This window comes from Salvelinus sp. IW2-2015, linkage group LG3 (genome assembly GCF_002910315.2).
Source record: "Salvelinus sp. IW2-2015 linkage group LG3, ASM291031v2, whole genome shotgun sequence".
NCBI classification, from domain to species: Eukaryota; Metazoa; Chordata; class Actinopteri; order Salmoniformes; family Salmonidae; genus Salvelinus; species Salvelinus sp. IW2-2015.
Window position 1 is genome coordinate 29,061,085 of NC_036840.1, and position 20,458 is coordinate 29,081,542.

The 20,458-nt window shown below is 44.2% G+C and overlaps 1 pseudogene; it reads right to left on the minus strand.

Annotated features, from left to right (window-relative positions):
• Positions 1–8,594: 8,594 nt before the first annotated feature.
• Positions 8,595–18,575, minus strand: LOC111954246 (myozenin-2-like; annotated as a pseudogene).
• Between the last annotated feature and the right edge of the window lie 1,883 nt (positions 18,576–20,458).

The following is a 20,458-nucleotide window of genomic DNA, read 5'->3' on the forward strand; positions in this document are numbered from 1 at the left end:
TTAACCAGGTTGACACACACACACACACATATGTGTGTGTGTGTGTGTATATATATATATATATATACATACATATACTAAACAAAAATATAAACGCAACAACTTAAGAGTTTACTGAGTTAAAATGCAATTGTGTTCGTTGTCTGTACCTTATGCCTGCTTATACCATGACCCCACCGCCACTATGGGGCACTCTGTTCACAACGTTGACATCAGTAAACTGCTCGCCGTTGGACGTACTGCCAAATTCTCTAAAACGATGTCAGAGGCAGCTGATGGTAGAGAAATTAACATTAAATTATCTGGCAACTGCTCTAGTGGACATTCCTGCAGTCAGCATACCAATTTTACCCTCCCCGAAAATTTGATACATCTGTGGCATTGTGGTGTTTGAAAAAAACACACATTATAGAGTGGCCTTTTATTTTCCCCAGCACAGGGTGCACCTGTGTAATGATCATGTTTCTTGATATACCACACTTGTCAGGTGGATGGATTATCTTGGTAAAGGAGAAATGCTCACTAACAGGGATGTAAACAAATTTGTGCACAATTTGAGAGAAAGGAAGCACCAGGGACGCACTCAATGCTGAAGTGGTCCGATGAAGCGGATGCTGAGCTACAGAACTGTTTCTCTAGCACTCACTGGAAAATGTTCCGGGAATTCAACCAATGGCATCGGGGAGTTTACCACATCAGTCACCGGCTTCATTAATAAGTGCATCGACAACGTCGTCCCCACATTGACCATACGTACACATCCCAACCAGAAGCCATGGATTACAGGCAACATCCTCATTTCCTGTTTAAGCATGACAATGCCCCTGTGCACAAAGCGAGGTCTAAACAGAAATGGTTTGTCGGTGTGGAAGAAATTGACTGGCCTGCACAGAGCCCTGACCTCAACCCCATCAAACACTTTTGTGATGAATTTGAACGCCGACTGCGAGTCAGGCCTAATCGCCCAACATCAGTGCCCGACCTCACTAATGCTCTTGTGGCTGAATAGAAGCAAATACCCGCAGCAATGTTCCAGCATCTAGTGAAAAGCCTTCCCAGAAGAGTGGAGGCTGTTATAGCAGCAAAGAGGGGACCAATTCCATATTAATGACCATGATTTTGGGATGAGATGTTCGACGAGCAGGTGTCCACATACTTTTGGTCATGTAGTGTATGTGTGTGTCAGTCTGACATGCTTCACCATGACTTTGCATGTAGCTTGAAGTCCGAGAAATGAGTAATGTACAAAGAAACCTCTGGTGCAGGTGAGGTGTCTTGTTAACAAGCGTTACGTAATCAGGGATGACTGCAAAGAGTGTAGATATACAGTATATATTAATTCACTTGAACTTTCATCTCCAACATCTTCATCTGCCCTTTCTTTTTTTCGCCTGCTCTCTCATCGATGAGTAGGCTTGCACCGCTGCCGTGAGTTGCTAACTGCTGCAGTTAGGGGAAAAAGGGGGATGACTTAAGCAAAAAAAAAATGGGCAATTGACCATGTTACATTAACTTTGGCGCACACGGCCAAGTGGTGACTGTGTTCTATTTTGCTGCTGTGTTTGCAGTATCCGTGGCAGCCTGGGCCCCAGCACTCGCAGTGGAAGTGATGCTATCGCCTCGGTACTGTCYGTTAAGGAAACAAATGGCCTCCACCATCAGGGATAGGAGACATTTATTATTCTTTCCACTTCAACGTCGTCAGAAAACGGAGGGTGATTTTGTATGGACAAAATACAAAGAGCGGAATTCCACTTTTTTTTCCCCCCCTCATGTCTACTACTGAAACAGGAAAGGGCATTCGATTGTAGAAGGGAAAGCTGTCGTCTCGATTCCAAGCCATAACTTTGTTTAAAACATGTCACTTGCTTGTAAGTTCATCACTCTTTCCTGACCATTAACCAATGAGAGAGGTTAACATATACTGTACATTGGCCATTCGGCAGGGGAGGCATTTACTGTAGATCAACCCCAGAGGGAAAGGTCATGGGCGGGCTCGTTGTGAAACTACACTGTTTAATTGGTGTCTCGAGGATGCAGGCTCTCATGTAAACAGGAACTAAATCTTGGTTGTTCAGTTGTCTCAATGCTATCTAATTACCATCGTTGCTTGCATGAACCAAAGTTGTTCAGTCTTTAATTATGCAGTTCTAACTTTAAAACTCACACTCAATGAGGAAAGAGTTTTAGGTTTTAGTTGTACTCTCTGAAGTTCTCTGGAGAAAAAAAACTGTCTGTGATTAACCATGAGCGCAGCACTCAGTAGTGATGTAGTAGGTTAATCAGTAATGATGTGGTAGGCTAATCAGTAATGGTGTGGTTAGTGTAGTTGGCTAATCAGTAATGACCTGGTAGGCTAATCGGTAATGATGTAGTTGGTGTACTAGGCTAATCAGTAATGAGTGGTGTGGTAAAAAACGCTACTACTTGATTGGAAAACTATGTACAGTGAAATATAGCACTGCCATTTATGACATTTTGAGTCACATCTCCCATGGAGCGTGCATGTGCCCTGCCACCCTTTGACCCCACCTCATCAGTAACCCTATACCAACTAGGGGTCGACCGATTTAATCGGAATGGCCAATTTAATTAGGGCCGATTTCAAGTTCTCATAACAATCGGAAATCGGAAATTCAATTTTGCCGAATTTTATTATTATTATTATTATTTATTTTTTTACACCTTTATTTAACTAGGCAAGTCAGTTAAGAACACATTCTTATTTTCAATGACGGCCTAGGAACGGTGCCTTGTTCAGGGGCAGAACGACAGATTTTTACCTTGTCAGCTCAGGGATTCAATCTTGCAACCTTACGGTTAACTAGTCCAACGCTCTAACCACCTGCTTCACGAGGAGCCCGCCTGTTACGCGAATGCAGTAAGAAGCCAATGTAAGTTGCTAGCTAGCATTAATCTTATCTTATAAAAAACAATCAATCAATTATAATCACTAGTTATAACTACACATGGTTGATGATATTACTAGTTTATCTAGCGTGTCCTCCGTTGCATATAGTCGATGCAGTGCGCATTCGCGAAAAAGGACTGTCGTTGCATCAACGTGTACCTAACCATAAACATCAATGCCTTTCTTAAAATCAATACACAGAAGTATATATTTTTAAACCTGCATATTTAGCTAAAATAAATCCAGGTTAGCAGCCAATATTAACCAGGTGAAATTGTGTCACTTCTCTTGCGTTCATTGCACGCAGAGTCAGGGTATATGCAACAGTTTGGGCCGCCTGGCTCATTGCGAACTAATTAGCCAGAATTTTACGTAATTATGACAACATTGAAGGTTGTGCAATGTAACAGGAATATTTAGACTTATGGATGCCACCCGTTAGATAAAATACGGAACGGTTCCGTATTTCACTGAAAGAATAAGCGTTTTGTTTTCGAGATGATAGCTTCCGGATTCGACCAAATTAATGACCTAAGGCTCGTATTTCTGTGTGTTATTATGTTCTAATTAAGTCTATGATTTGAGAGAGCAGTCTGAGCGATGGTAGGCACCAGCAGGCTCGTAAGCATTAATTCAAACAGCACTTTCGTGTGTTTTGCCAGCAGCTCTTCGCAATGCTTAAAGCATGCGAAGAGCTGTTTATGATTTCAAGCCTATCAACTCCCGAGATTAGGCTGGTGAAACTGATTTGAAATGGCTAGCRAGTTAGCGGGGTGTGCGCTAATAGCGTTTCAAACGTCACTCGCTCTGAGACTTGGAGTAGTTGTTCCCCTTGCTCTGCATGGGTAATGCTGCTTCGAGGGTGGCTGTTTTCGATGTGTTCATGGTTCGAGCCCAGGTAGAGGCGAGGAGAGGGATGGAAGCTATACTGTTACACTGGCAATACTAAAGTGCCTATAAGAACATCCAATAGTCAAGGTATATGAAATACAAATCGTATAGAGAGAAATAGTCCTATAATTCCTATAATAACTACAACCTAAAACTTCTTACCTGGGAATATTGAAGACTCATGTTAAAAGGAACCACCAGCTTTCATATGTTCTCATGTTCTGAGCAAGGAACTTAAACGTTAGCTTTCTTACATGGCACATATTGCACTTTTACTTTCTTCTCCAACACTTTGTTTTTGCATTATTTAAACCAAATTGAACATGTTTCATTATTAATTTGAGGCTAAATTGATTTGATTCATGTATTATATTAAGTTAAAATAAAAGTGTTCATTCAGTATTGTTGTAATTGTCATTATTACAAATAAATAAATAAAAAATTGGCTGATTTAATCGGTATCGGCCTTTTTTGGTCCTCCAATAATCGGTATCGGTATCGGCGTTGAAAAATCATAATGGGTCGACCTCTAATACCAACCTCAGGATATTTTCTTCACTTGTATTTTTGGCCATCACACTGGGTTGAGCACCCCCTGTGAAATAGACCACCTGCTGTGTCCATTTACTAGGACCAGGCCAAAGCATGCATACAGTATATTTACACCATCTACAGTATTGTTAATAGTACAGTGGATATATACTGAAACAGATTAGGTCTACTCCTGGACCAAACAGTACTTTAAATGGAGATTCCCTTAAACTGTATTTTAACTACAAGTTATGTTTTGTCTGTGGGTGTGTCTGGGATTAGACCTAKTCCTGGAGGACCAAAAATCCCAATGGTTGGATATCAGTCATTTAGAACACGTGTGGAGGTCAAATATCACTAAGGACTACTTATCCCATGTCCCAAATGCAGCGCTGTATGTTTGAAAGTTGTCTGCCTGCAGAGTTAAGACAAGGTTAGAAACCAACACAAAATGTTACTAGTCAAACTCTCCAGATATGTCCCATGGTCCTCTGATGAACCACATTCTCAGACAGAAACAGGTGCCCATGAGAGCAACAGTACAGTATTCACTTTCAGAACACCTCCCTTTAGCCGTGCTTGTGAGACCTTGCCGTTTTAGCCTGTACAATAGCCCGCTATTAGCCTGGAATCTACACTGATATTGCTCTGTTTCAGGCTCTTTACATGAGACATTGAAAGGTTAGAGGAAACCCTTTTGGGAGATGAGTCTCACCCTTTTAGAGCCTGTGTGAGTGTCAGCTGCAAAAAAAAGTGGCTTTTGGTGCTGTTTGTGCAGAGTAATTCTCTGGGGACTGAAGTACTTTTCCATGACACTCACTGGCTGTACGTGCAGTAGCAACAGCACCAATTGATGGCTTCACAAGACCGTGGGAGTGCTATATAAACATTCAGATGGCAGACTAACATGATATTAAACTCTGTTAGAAGTAACAACAAGAAGAACACCATTGGCATGTTTGGGTAGTAGTTATGAAGTTCTGAAAACCAATGAGAATTCTGATTGTTGAGTCTGTCCTGCGTTTCACAATCTCAGGCAATCACACGATTGAAAGGCAAAAGTGGTCTTGTCTTCTCTGCAATGCCCCAGAGAGTGTGGTACATAACCCGGGTAATGGTCTATACTATCGGCCATGTTTTTGTTGGATTTTACAAAATACCGTGACGAAGGCATTCGCCGAAACGTGTCCGTTTTTTAACAATGAAATGATTTCATTGAAATTGTTATTTTTGAAGAAAACTCCCATTGCCCTTCAAAGAGTTGCTGATTCATCTTCTCGTTTACAGTACTCCCCAGAGCACACACATTCCTGGATTTCTTGGTCTGCCAACCAAAGCCCCTCGACTCGCTCGGCCCACATCCCGTCGTGCTATCCCGTGCCAAATAATACACCCCTGGGGGAAACCCCCCCCCCTCCCCAACCCATCACCAGCCAAATATTCCCTATCTGAGTTTTGATACTGGGCATAATCAAAGTTCAAAGAGAGGCCAGGCCATTCTTGATAAACAGGCTGGATATAGCGTAACGGTCTTGGCAATGCTGCCGTGCTCAGATGCTGAGTGTAGACAGAGCGCTCAGGAGACTGATGGAGAGGAATTCAATAAGACAGCCAAAGGGGAGGTTCATGTGGGCCAGTGCATTACACAGATTGCCAAAACGGAGGCTAGGAATGCATGCAGCCACTGGACCCCATTTGACCGCTGTCTGTCAACCATAATCAGTTGTCCCTGTCAATAGGGAGTGAGTTTGKAGCAACTTTCTAGTATTGAAATTCATAAAGCTTAATTGTCCAGCCGATTTACATGAGATGGAGAACTGTCTTTGGAATGTGTTGTGTTTTATGAGCCACATGCCAAAGTTCTCTCTGTGGTAGCTGAATTTGTCCTTTCATCTTGAGAAATAGTGTAAGGCTGAAAAAAWTCACCTGTTCATCCTGTGACTATATTCCCAGCTCTCTAGTAGATTTATAATTTTATATATWTTTTTTTATAAATATGTTGGCAACCATTTTATAAAGACAATAAAGCCCTCAAACCGTTTAGGCTTCGACCTTGGGCCTAAGAACAGCCCTTAGTCAGGAGTTATCATACGATAACCCCTGGGTTCTTATGCCTTATTGCTTAAATGTACAGAGAGAAAAGATCAAAAACACTCTCCGAAAGCTGACATTTGCCGAGAACCCAATTCTTTTCAGATCCACCAGTGACCAACCGGTCTTGCAATCCACAAGGGCAGTACATTTAGCTTGCTTCAATGTACAGTCGTATATTACACTCCATGGTTTCTGACGTACCACACACTGCTCTGGTGTTGATGGACAGCTAAACAAAAAGCTGTCTTTTACACATGTCAAGATTCTGTTTGAATGGATTGTCTGTCTCTGTCTGCTTCCCTGCCTGTGTCTGTCTGTATGTATTCAATTGACTGCTAGTCTGTCTGGCCGTCTGTATGTCTCTCTCARTCCCTCCCTCTCTGTGCTCATCATAACCCCCCAGGGGTGCCCCCCCCCAGTCAATCACACAACGCCATTATATCATGTGTGATATACTTTCCTCGCTTTCATGGAGTGCATGAAGTCAACTCTGTAAAATAATGGCTCCAAATGATGATTATTATTCATAAAGCCATGAAAGAATCTCACTTTTGAATTTGAATTAAGTTGCATGTGGAGTTCTGTAGATAAGCAGGTAAACAAAAGTGCAAACGCAACATGTAAAGTGTTGTTCCCATGTTTCATGAGAATAAAAAAAAGATCCCAGACATTTTCCATACACACAAAAAGCTTATTTCTGTAAAAAAATGTGCACATATTTGTTTACATCCCTGTAGGTGAGCATTTCTCCTTTGGAAAGCTAATCCATGTACCTGACAGGTGTGGCATATCAAGAAGCTGATTAAACTGCATGCTCATTACACAGGTGCACCTTGTGCTGGGGACAATAAAAGGCCACTATAATGTTCAGTTTTGTCACGCAACACAGTGCCACAGATGTCTCAAGTTTTGAGGGAGCGTGCAATTGGCATGCTAACAGCAGGAATGTCCATCAGAGCTGTTGCCAGATCATTTCTCTACCATAACGTCTGACGACGTGTTAGAGAATTTGGCGGCCTGTCCAACGGCCTCACAACCGCAGACCACGTGTAACCATGCCAGCCCAGGACCTCCACATCCGGCTTCTTCACCTGCGGGATCGTCTGAGACCAGCCATCCGGACAGCTGATGAAACTGTGGGTTTGCGCAACCGAACAATTTCTGCACAAACTGTTAAACCGTTTCAGGGAAGCTCATCTGCGTGCTCGTCTTCCTCACCAGGGTCTTAACCTGACTGCGGTTCGGCATCGTAACCGACTTCAGTGGGCAAATGCTCACCTTCGATGGCCACTGGCACACTGCAGAAGTGTGCTCTTCACGGATGAATCTCGGTTTCAACTGTACCGGGCAGATGGCGTCGTGTGGGCGAGTGGTTTGCTGACGTCAACGTTGTTAACAGAGTGCCCCATGGTGGCAGTGGGATCATGCTATGGGCAGGCATAAGCTATGGACAATGAACACAATTGCATTTTATCGATGGCAATTTGAATGCACAGAGATACCGTGACGAGATCCTGAGGTCCATTGTTATGCCATTCATCCACCGCCATCACCTCATGTTTCAGCATGATGATGCACAGCCCCATGTCGCAAGGATCTGTACGCAATTCCTGGAAGCTGAAAATGACCCAGTTCTTCCGTGGCCTGCACACACACCAGAAATGTCCACCTTTGAGCATGTTTGGGATGCTCTGGATCGACGTGTACCCGCCAATATCTAGCAACGTCGCACAGCCATTGAAGAGGAGTGGGACAGCATTCCACAGGCCACAATCAACAGCCTGATCAACTCTATGCGAAGGAGATTTGTTGTGCTGCATGATGCAAATGGTGGTCACCAGATACTGTCTGGTTTTCTGATCCATGACCCTACTWTTTTTTTTTAAGGGATCTGACCAACAAGCATATCTGTATGCTTCCCGGTCATGTGAAATCCATAGATCAGGGCCTAATTTCTTTCTTTCATTTGACTGATTTCAGTATATGAACTGTAACTCAATAAAAAATACAATGTCATGCGGCCCATGGATGCTTCACTGCTGAACAGTTATTCAAGCATTTCTCTGGGAATATGTTAAAGCAATTTGTGTCTCAATCACAAGGGATATAGAGTYTACTGTATATGCTGATGTAATTCAGCAGGAAAAAATGCAATTCAATTGTAAACTGAAATTATAACGTTGTGCTTTTATTTATTCATTTTATTTAGCTCAAAAACAACTAATACAGTAATCAAATGTCATCAGGCAGATAAATTATATCTTATACACATCAATGTGCAGTATGTAAATATCCTATACTCTATTTAGTAACTCTAGCTAGTGTAAACTAGCTGGTTTACTTATTTCAAGTGCAGTTTGGAGATGGGCAGAACACCTTGGGCATGGGCAGATCAGTTAATCAGAGAAACTTGTATTTTCGCCACAAAAAAGTAGCTAACTTGCCTTAAGCAGGCAATCAAAAATGCCTCCTTCCCTCATTCTGACCCTATTRTGACCCTAACCTAGCGGAAGGACTTTTGGGTAGCAAACCAGGCAGCATCTCAGAAGACTGAGCAACCGCCAGAAGTTCAAAGGTCATCGGACTCTGGGATAAACATGGGATCCAGGTGCATTTTGGGGAGGATGAGGGGGGCGCTGGCCCCCGCCCAGCCGCAGGGCACCCTGTTGAATGTGGGCCTCTGCACCGCAGGCTCCCCCTGGAGCTCTGGGTACAGCTCCGACATGGGGTTGTGTTCCACATCGGGGGCCTTGAACAACGGGGCCGGTATGGTGGACTTGCCGCCGAAGCCGCCAAATGGGGTAGCCACTCTGGAGATGGATAGAGGATTGACAATGTTAATATTAGCCTTGCACAACTAACGAGGCAGAGGGGAAGTGACACATTGACTGAGTCATCAAAGAGTCTAAGCCTCTGGCTGGAGGACATGCTCTGTTGACAGGGTAAGAGATGTATGGTGTATCTGTTGACAATGTTGTGACTCAGATAAAGGAATGTACAGTATGTCACTGGACACTTCATCCGCTACCAAAGTGTAAAAGCAAGTTTACATTTTTATACATTTCTGCCTAGTAGACATATAGAATGTTGTGTAGAAAACCAACTGTTCTTAACACTACTTGTTTCTTGCAAGGGTAAAGCATAATCTTTTTTTTAAGGAGATCGGAGTATCAAACCTTTTAATGTATATTTTTTTGGAGGGTCAGGACAGAGTTAGAAACAAGATTTGGGGGATAGACCTAGGAGGAGGAACAGTAAGGAAGGGCACAGCCAGTCAGGGAAAGGGGGGATACCTAGTCAGTTGCAAAACTGAATGCATTCAACGGAAATGTGTCTTCCGCATTGAACCCAACCCCTCTGAATCAAAGAGGTGCGGGGGCCAGCCATAATCGACATCCATGTCATCCGCGCCCGGGGAGCAGTTGTTGGGGGGTTAACTGCCTTGCTCAATGGCAGAACAGCATTTTTTCCCCCACCGTGTTGGCTCTGGGATTCGAACCAGCGATCTCCTGGCTCTTAAACTTTGGGAACCCCTGGCCTAGCGGTTTTCACTCAAGCCCACACCTTGCAGCATTGGGGAACATTCCGCACCCCACGTCTATTTCTATGGGCACAAGCACTGTTCATGACACAAACTGTCCACCCCCCTCTTGTTGATGGAGAGAACATTTTGCAAGTTTAAGCTTATTTCCTGCAATTCTACACATTTTGTCATGGGGTGCAGAGAAAATGTTGCAGTTTTAAAGTACATTTTCTTGCAATTCTATACATTTTACCATGCCATGTGATATTTKAGTGACTCGAACATTGCTACAAAATCTATGGGCCAAAAAACCTAGCTAAAAAACGTGGGATAGTTGATCTGGACATTTCTGAGAAGTTATAAATAGCTCTCTGAGGTATGCAATGACTGACATGACAAGAGGAAACTGATGATGCGCACTACCCAATTTCAAAATTACACCTTGTGCATTCTACTATTACAACTTTCTCAAGTAAGTTGAAAGCCGAACTGAGTTCCTTAAAAAAATAAAGTAAAATATATTCAGTACCAGTCAAAAGTTTGGACACACCTACTCATTCAAAGGTTTTTCTTTATTTTTACTATTTTCTACATTGTAGAATAATAGTGAAGACATCCAAACTATGAAATAACACATATGGAATCCTGTTTAGTAACCAAAAAAGTGTTAAACAAATCAAAATATATTTTAGATTCACCCTTTGCCTTGATGACCGCTTTGCACACTCTTGGCATTCTCTCAACCAGCTTCATGAGGAATGCTTTTCCAACAGTCTTGAAGGAGTTCCCATATACGCTGAGCACTTGTTGGCTGCTTTTCCTTCACTCTGCGGTCCAACTCATCCCAAACCATCTCAATTGGGTTGAGGTCGGGTGATTGTGGAGGCCAGGTCATCTGATGCAGTACACCATCACTCTCCTTCTTGGTAAAATAGCCCTTACACAGCCTGGATGTGTGTTTTGGGTCATTTTCCTTTTGAAAAACAAATGATAGTCCCACTAAGTGCATACCAGATGGGATCGTGTATCTCTGCAGAATGCTGTGGTAGTGTGCCTTGAATTCTAAATAAATCACAGACAGTGTCACCAGCAAAGCACCATCACACCTCCTCCATGCTTCATGATGGGAACCACACATGCGGAGATCATCCATTCACCTACTCTGCTTCTCACAAAGACACGGCGGTTGGAACCAAAAATCTCAAATTTGGACTCATCAGACCAAAGGACAGATTTCCATCGGTTAAATATCCATTGCTCGTGTTTCTTAGCCCAAGCAAGTCTCTTCTTCTTATTGGTGTCCTTTAGTAGTGGTTTCTTTGCAGCAATTCGACCATTAAGGCCTGATTTCACGCAGTCTCCTCTGAACAGTTGATGTTGAGATGTGTCTGTTACTTGAACTCTGAAGCATTTATTTTGGCTGCAATCTGAGGTGCATTTAACTCTAACTTATCCTCTGCAGCAGAGGTAACTCTGGGTCTTCTTCTCCTGTGGTGGTCCTCATGAGAGCCAGTTTCATCATAGAGCTTGATTGCTTTTGCGACTGCACAAATTTTACTGATTGACTGACCTTCATGTCTTAAAGTAATGATGGACTGTCGTTTCTTTTTGCTTCTTCGAGCTGTTCTTGCCATAATATGGACTTGGTCTTTTACCAAAGTGGGCTATCTTCTGTATACCACCCCTACCTTGTCACAACACATCTGATTGACTCAAACACATTAAGACGGAAAGAAATTCCACAAATTACCTTTTAACAAGGCACACCTGTTAATTGAAATGCATTCCAGGTGACTACCTCCATGAAGCTGGTTGAGAGAATGCCAAGATTGTGCAAAGCTGTCATCAAGGCAAAGGGTGGCTACTTTGAAGAATCTCAAATATAAAATATATTATGATTTGTTTACCACTTTTTTGGGGTTAATAAATGATTCCATATGTGTTATTTCATAGTTTTGATGTCTTCACTATTATTCTATAATGTAGAAAATGGTAAAAAAATAAAGAAGAATCCTTGAATGAGTAGGTGTGTCCAAACTTTTGACTTGTACTGTATGTATTTATTAACTTTTCTGGGGGGGACCCCACAGTTTGGGAACCACTGTGRTAGGCTGCCCTCGGTCAGCTGAGCGAAGGCTTGAACCTTCGTTGCCGTGGGGGTATAATTTGTCTAGAGTCTGGAGCATTACTACTGCACCAGCCTCCGGCATGGCAAGTACTGTACTATTTCAGCCAAGGTGTGGTCCAGGACAGGTCCATCATCAGCCATACCTGTTGAAGCTCTTGTACCCTGGTCCTTCAGGCTTGGCCTCTGGCTCTGGCAGGTGGTTGACAAGGCTATCGGCCAGGGAGGGGTCGCTGTGGTAGATGGCCTGGTCCCAGGGGGAGTGGTAGGACTTGGGGAGGCATGTGCTGTTGAACTTCTCTGGTTCCATTTGTTTTAGAGGTCCACCATAACCTGGGCAAAAGAGGGGGAGAGTGAATCTGGTGTAAGGGCCCTGTGACTACACATAACCCTGATTCGGTACAGTTTGTCAAAGCGGTAGAAGAAGTTGAGAGCGGGAGAGGAAGAATCAAAGGGAGAGGTGGTGGAGGGAGAGCTAGACATAGAAATAGGGAAGAGAAGGAGGCAGTGAGAAACTGCATAACAGAGAGATGGTGTAATGATTTACAATGACATTTGAGGAATCTCAGGTCATATACAGTACTCCCAAGCTGATTTTTGTCTTGCACAAACCTCAATATAAACCATGTGCAGCACTATATGGGTTCTCCCTGTATGGTCAAAAATATGGTTAAGTTTCACAGTGAACCAACATGAAGGACATTTTACTGTGTGGTGTAAGGGTGACAGGGAAGGCCTATCCAAATAAGTATCCTTCAAAACGAGTGTTCTTCGCCAGTGGCGACTTGCAAGCACATGTGTTACGTAACGTAGGGTGTTGCTGTGTCACGTCCAACCCCCTCAAAATATTCAGAGTTTGTTTTATCGAGGAGGAAATGAGAAAGACCAAACATTGTCCCCTCAGGGGAGTTCTGCTGTTTTTTTGAGAAACTTCCTTCACAAACGCAAACCACAAGATCTACTTGGGGCCACGGAAAAGTGTTCACGAGCATGGCTGCACATTTGGCTGTATTTGGCTGCTCCAATGTGTTGTGGGAAATGTACTGTGACTGCCGCACTGCAGGAAACACTGGGGGTTGGGAAGATAAAAGGGAGATCACTGTATTAGTGACATGGGGGCATGGTAGATATAGACAACAAGACTAGAGACAAAGTTTTGACTCCATGTTTTGAAGCATTGTTCCAAATGTGAAATAACCGCATCTTCTCACGTTCGCGTCACGATCTCGAGCCAGTCCGTCAGACAGACCCACACTACCAGAGGGATAAGATATTTGGGTAGCACTTGACATTACAGCAATGAATAAAGTGGTACCATGGTGATAACATGGTAGTATTACATATCTATTACCACTGTATTACCATAATATTAGCCCTTTTGCCACTCTGTAATGTAAAGTGCTATCGATATGGGTATATCAGTGGAGTAACATTGCAACACAATGGTCTGATTGCGGTGCAGTGATTTATTCGGTAGCCAGCATTTCCTTGCTTCCCTTCCCTATTCACACTATTCAACAAGCCATTAGACACCCAAAAGTGAAACATCTGGGTCCATCTCTTGGCTAATTTAAGAGTCATTACACCTGTGACATCCGATACCCTTTGACCCCATTTCTCGGCTACTGTTATCGCTGTGTCCACTGACTTCTCCGCCGCTGGTGGCGTAGTCGTATGTTCCCAAAATAGCATCACAAACTGTCTCCATGTGCTCATCGGCTAAACTGGTGTCCATATTATATTGACGGTGCTGGATCAGGAGGTTGAGCGTGATCTGAGCGCCATTCTCTTCCTGATGGTTCTCAGAGGACAGAGAGTGGTGGACACAGAAAATACTCTGCGCATTTCCTGTGGAGGAAACTTGACTGTTATCAAACTATCCCCAAGGTCGCCCATAAAAAGTGAGGGAAGGGGGAGAATAGATAGATACAGAGAGTGAGGGAGAGATCCACAGAGAAAGATAGAGGGGGGAGAAGGAGAAGGAATGCTCCTGCCCTGGAGCCGGAAGATTCCACTCAAGAATAATGTTTTCCCCCACGAAGACTCCTAAGTAGAAAAAAATGCAATGGAATTAATAAAATGCCAAAACAATGAAGACTATCCCCTCGTCGTAGCAAAACATTTCATTTATTGTTAAATCCAGCTGGACCAAGACTTATTTTATCCATTCACTTACCTCATGTGAATAAAGGAGTAAACGTTACTAGTACCTAAAGTTCCACCAGAGTGCAAGGTGTAGCTATGACCATATTACTTAACACAAGTAAAATACTGTCTAGGGGGTAAGGGGCTAGGGTTAGTTTCTTGAAAGGACATAAGGCCAGGGATATTCTCACCGGGCTGCGGAATTTTTAATTTGGCCCAAGGTTTTGAGCTCTGTGCCCGATGCAGGTGCTCCAACAAACGTTTTCAACTGGCCACGACTTGATGACTTCAATGTCACCGGCTCACCCGCGCTAGTATAAATCATGCTAATGACTCCACTGACATCCAGGTTACTGAGTCGTAGGGGTCATGAGTTTAGAGCAGAGGTTATGTCGCAGTAGCAGAACCCACCTGGTGCAATGTTGTCTGGGTTGGGGGTGTTGCTCGGATCAGGCGTGTTCGGGGGTGTTCTAGACTGTTCCACTCCCAAGCTGTTGCTTTCTGTGGTTTCTTGACTCTGCGTTTGAAGAGTTACACCATTCTAAGGGGAAGGTGAGAGGGAGGGAAAAGGCAAGGAGAGCGACAGTTTAGAGCAAAGGTCAGAGATATATAGAGGGGTTAAGTAAGCGAAAGTGAGATGGGGAGTACGATGGAGAGTTCAGTGACTGTCTTATGTAGAGCCAGTAACATAAGGAGCATTGTTTTCCCATGTTTGAATATCCTGTGCTGTGGTCCACAGTGGGTAACTTTCATCCTCCCAGTGATATTTGTACTAATTTATGCCAGGACTTCCTCAGGAAATGTTGACAACTTGAAATAAATTCCCCTTTGCCCCAAAAGGCAAATTCAGTGTCAATATATTCCAAACAACCTTAAAATGTACAGGTAACTGCCAAAASAGCTTCAATGCGCCTTGTTATAGAGTTCCAGACGCTTGCAGAATCTATTGGATTCTTCCATGAGAAATTACATCATTTGGTGATGGTGGTGGAAAACACTGTCTCTGGCACTGCTCCAGAATCTCCCATAAGTGTTCAAATGGGTTGAGATCTAGTGACTAAGACTTACACACACACACACACACACACACACACACACACACTACCCACCCTTTAAACCCTCTATGCTCCTTTGAGACCCCTCTTTCAAAGTCACTGAGATATCTWCTTCTAGCCATGGTAGACAAAATAATGGGCGACTGGGAATGTTATTCATGACTCTTAACATGATGGGATGTTAATTGCTAAATTAACTCAGAAACGACATCTGTGTAGAAGCACCTGATTTCAATATACTTTGTATCCCTCATTTACTCAAGTGTTTCCTTTATTTTGGCAGTTTCCTGTATGTATGTGTGTGTGTGTGTGTGTGTATACAGGCTCAAACAACTAGGTATCAGAGGAAGTGTCCTGGATGTGACTTCTAAATGGAAAGAAACAGATTGGACTCTGTTTTCAATTAGTTTGGTAAAGTATATGGGGAAATGTCCCTATGTGGTCTGAGTAGCATAGTAGGCGCTAGGGCCTATAGTAGGCGCTAGGGCCTATAGTAGGCGCTAGGGCCTAAAGTAGACGCTAGGGCCTAAAGTAGACGCTAGGATCTAAGTGGCCTAAATTGCCAGGACGAGAAGATGAAGACTTGGCACACTGCCCATCCAAACACAAAGCTTGTAAACAGGACTTTTAACTTAAGCCCGTTGTAAGAATCTCATAGCTATTATGCAAGTACAAGGCCTTATCCAGAAACAACCCCTATCCGTTAACCCCTATCCGTTAACCCCTATCTGTTAACCCCTATCCGATAGCCCCTATCCGCTACCCTATCCGCTTACCCCTATCGCCTATACCCCCTATCCGTTACCCTATCGTACCGCTCCTACTCCGTTACCCTATCCGTTACCCAGCACCCCCCTATCCTTCCCCCTATCGCCTACCCCTATTCTGTTAACCCCTGTCCGTTACCCGTCCCGCTCCCTGTCTGTTACCCTGTCCGTTACCCCTTATTCGTTACCCCCTATCCGCTACCCCTTCCGTTACCCCCTATCCGATTACCCCCTGTCCGTTACCCCTGTCCGTTAACCCTATCCGTAACCGTCCGCTCCCCCCTTGTCCCGCCCACCCCTATCCGTTACCCCTATCCGTTACCCTCCGTACCCTGTCCGCTACCTATCCGCTACCCCCTATCCGCTACCCCTACCAGGTTTTATCCGTATCCCTATCCGTTACCTCCTATCCGTCATATCGTCTACCTCTACCTATGTTGAACCCCTCGTTCCCCCTGCGATACCCGTCCGCTCCTCTCGTTACCCTTCGTTACGCGCCCTAGTCCGTTCCCCGTCGCCTACCTGTTACCCTATCGTTCCCTACCGACCCTATCGTTACCCCTAATCGTTTACGCATCGGTTACCCTCCTGTCCGTTACCTGTCCGTTACCCTATCCGTTACCCCTCCGATCTCGCTAACCCCCTGTCCGCTAACCCTGTCCGCTACCCCTGTCCGCTACCCCGGATCCTGTGTACCGCCTATATCCGTTACCACCTAACTCGCTAACACCCTGTCCGCCTATCCACCTGTCCGCATACCCCCTATCCGGCTAACCACTCGCATCCGCTAACACCTATCGTACCCCTTGTCGCTACCCCCTGTCCCGTACCCTTATCCTACCCTTGTCGCGTACCCCCTGTTCGCTACCTGTACGTGTCGTTACCCCTGTCCGTTACCTGTTCCCGTTTTAACCCTAGCGGTTAGGTTGTTTCTGAATGTGTCTTGAGAGAGCAGTAAGGTGCAGTCTGATAATCATTTCAAAGAGCTTATGTGTTTCATCAGGAATTAGGCTATAGTGTTCGTCAAGTGTCTGTTGCCGTTCCTCCTCGTAAGCGTATAGGCACCTATAGGATTGGGGAGAATGAGTCACTAGATGTGCTTCCGTGGAGAACAGTCTCCTACAGTCACACAGGCTGATAAGCTCTTCGAAGCTATTGATATGGTTTGAATGAACCAAATGGAAACTCTGTGATGAGCCTTCTTAAATCTCTCATCACAATCGCGTAGAGCTCCAAAACAAATGCTAATGTATCGGTCATATCGTCATTTTTCCCATAAACCTATCGTTGAAACAGCAACTTTGTTCCATGTGTTTTGATTGTCGTTGTAGTATCCAGAGTTTTTAATCTAGCTAGCGTTCACATTCAAGGGGTTTGTGTTGCTTACATTGATCTGTGTGTTGGCTACATTCTGGATGCTCTCGAAGGTGTATTTTTCGAGCGCCTCTTGCGCTTTTCGAAGAGGAGGGAGCCCCTGTTGGAGGCCAGAGACAGCTCCTCCAGCATCACATCCTTAGGGACACTCATCTTCTTCCCCAGGTCCATCTCTGCATCTGGAAGAGACACAACAGCTCTGAGAAAGTAGGGGTGGTGTGTATGGGGAAAGGTGGGTGMGGATGAGTGTGTGTGTTGTGTCATTCTGTACCTTAGCTGTGCATGCCCTTGTTATGGTTTTGTCTGTGTTTGGCTGAGCTAGTGTCCCACACGTCCTTACTTTTTATCGACCCTATTATGCATACATTCTGTAGTCTGTCAGAGTAAATTATACTCGTTATACTGACAATATTCACATTTGTCTATTTACATTCTATTGGTTTACCTTTCACTGTAAAACATATTCCCACTACCCATCTCGCTGACTTAATACATTGTATGCTGTCAATAATACATTACATTTTTAATAATCTTTCTGTGTCAGCCAGCCTCTCATGTTGGCCCCCTTGTTTGTGATTAGCCCCCCCCCCCCCGTGCATGCTGATCATGGAGACGTCATAGTCTAATCAAATGAGCCAAAAGCAAACCAGCCTGACAGAATATCCCTCAGCTGTCAGTGGCCCTCAGGCTCTCTCTCTCTCCCCAATGAGCCATGTAGTTGTCCCCTCCCAGAAATAGCTTGTTCAAAGGACAACGACAAAGGGATTAATTACATTGAGTAATAAAACTTCACATTTGCTTATTTATATCCAAGGCCGTAGACCGGTTCAATGGTGCTACTTGGAAACCAGTAGCGAAKTAGATGATACCCTGTTACAGAGTGAGAGTGTTAATACAGATTGAGAGAGAGAGTGTGTGTTTTTCTTTGTTTACAGGCACACACACATGCATTTGTCTGTACTGTATGACTGCAGTTAAATTGTTCACGTTTGTCTATGTGTTTTTTTACATTAGAAATTAATGAAGGGAGGCAGCGGAGAGAGCGTGTGAGAGAGAGGCCACGTGTCGTACCATACCTTCAGGACCCTGTATCTCCCTACAGATGGCTGCAGCTTGCATCTTCCTCTCGTTGGTCGTCATGGTAGAGAACTGTGACATCGCTGCCCCTGGGGAAACAATATCACAAGGGACAGCATGTGACGGCACGCCTTGTGCCGTAGCAACTAGCTTAACAAACCAAAGGAAGCAATGCCGCGCAGCACTGTAAGGCATGCTATCCTCACCAACATTACACTCCCCCTGACATGAACAAACACCCACCGCAGCAGGTAKAATTTATTGGTAGTGCTGAAAGGGCAAAGTTAACACATCCCTTTAAATAACCTTGGGCCGTTAAACGCCAAGCACATGCTCGGCAGACATGGCACTCACTCGGTGGTGAAGCGAGAATCAATATGCTTGGAATGACCCATGTGGGTTGAGAAAGGACATAGGTACGGGACGGGCAATGTCACAGCAAGCATGTGTGACGGTTGACAAGATGTGGAAAAAGCAACAGTCRACATCATACCATTGTGTTCCTTGGTCTAGCTGTACTATGCACCATCTTGTTTTCATTTGAAATCCACATAKAAATCTGTATGAATAGGTGCTAAAATCAGTTTTCTGTGAATAGCTGCTCATTCATTAAGTCATTCGGTAAACATTATTTAGGTAAAGACAACAGCAGAGTAACTTACAGAGAAATCAAAGGACTTGTCTTGTCCATTCACTTGGCCTGAGGGCCATTCCTAGCCGTACGACAATCTGACCATTTTAATGAAAGCATTCTTAGCTCTAGTGTCACTAGTGTCACCTCCAGAGAGGTCAATAAACGTCCAAAGAAGTTCTCCGTGTTAGTTCATACGCTCTTGTAAATCCAMTTATCCACAGTTGAAAAAGTGTAACGTTTGAGGGAATAGCACCACAAACACTATGTATGGAGAACTTGGAAATATTGTGAAAAAGATTGCTTGACATCATCATGCATAATGACATTCATCACCATACAGTAAGCCATTCACATATCAGGCTGCATGAAGTCTTAGGAGGGATCATATAGTAGATATACGTGTACCTTACATCAAGTGTCCTACATTAACAAGACATGGGGATGCAAAAAAAAATTGTTCGATTTGACAATAATACAGCTCTGTCAATCATAACGCCTGGACTACTGAAAGTCCCAAACAAGCTTGAAACATCAATGTCWCCCTGTGGTATCACRCAGCAAAACATATAGMCACAGCACCTAGGAAGTGACCCTATGCCTATGACACCTTACCTGTGTGTAGGTCCCTTTAGGGGCGTCTCAACATATGCCTGTATCCTTACGGAAGCTAGGAAGACGTGGGGCGAGGAGGTCAGACTGGGTGGGGCGACCTGCGCGGGTCCTTGTACTCCCCTGTACTGAAGCCTTCACGGGGGTGAGTGGGAAGAAGGGGGAGGTGAAGGGGGCTCGGTGGCTGGCTGGATGAGTGACTGGCTGTGTGGGTGTCAGTGTGTGTCCTAGTTATTGGGCATGTTTGAGTGGTAAGGCTAAAGCAACCCGACTAGGTGAAGGAACGAGGAGTGAAGTCGGGGTAGGTGAAACTACGACAGCTGAAAGTCGGACACTAAGGCTCAGATCGACATGGCAYAATCAAGATAAACATCTCCAACCCCCATATCATACACTCACAAACTGAAATCATATGTGTGTACATTGTACAATCAACTAGTGAGAGGGAGCCTCAAATATGAAATCCATTTATACTGTATACAGTATTTCCAATGTAGCCTGCTATATATGAATTGCGGCAAAGTTGGTTCCGGTTTCACTCACCACTTTGGTCATGTTCCCGTGGGTCAAACAAAACACCKGAATGATTGGTTGACAGTAGAGCCTTCCACAATGCAGYTGACYGCTGCAGGATGAAGTTGGTGAAGGGCAACTGCAGAAACTTGCAGTCAACTTCGTGACCTTTTAATCACGTGGATTTCATGTTGTCGACATGTAAGCGC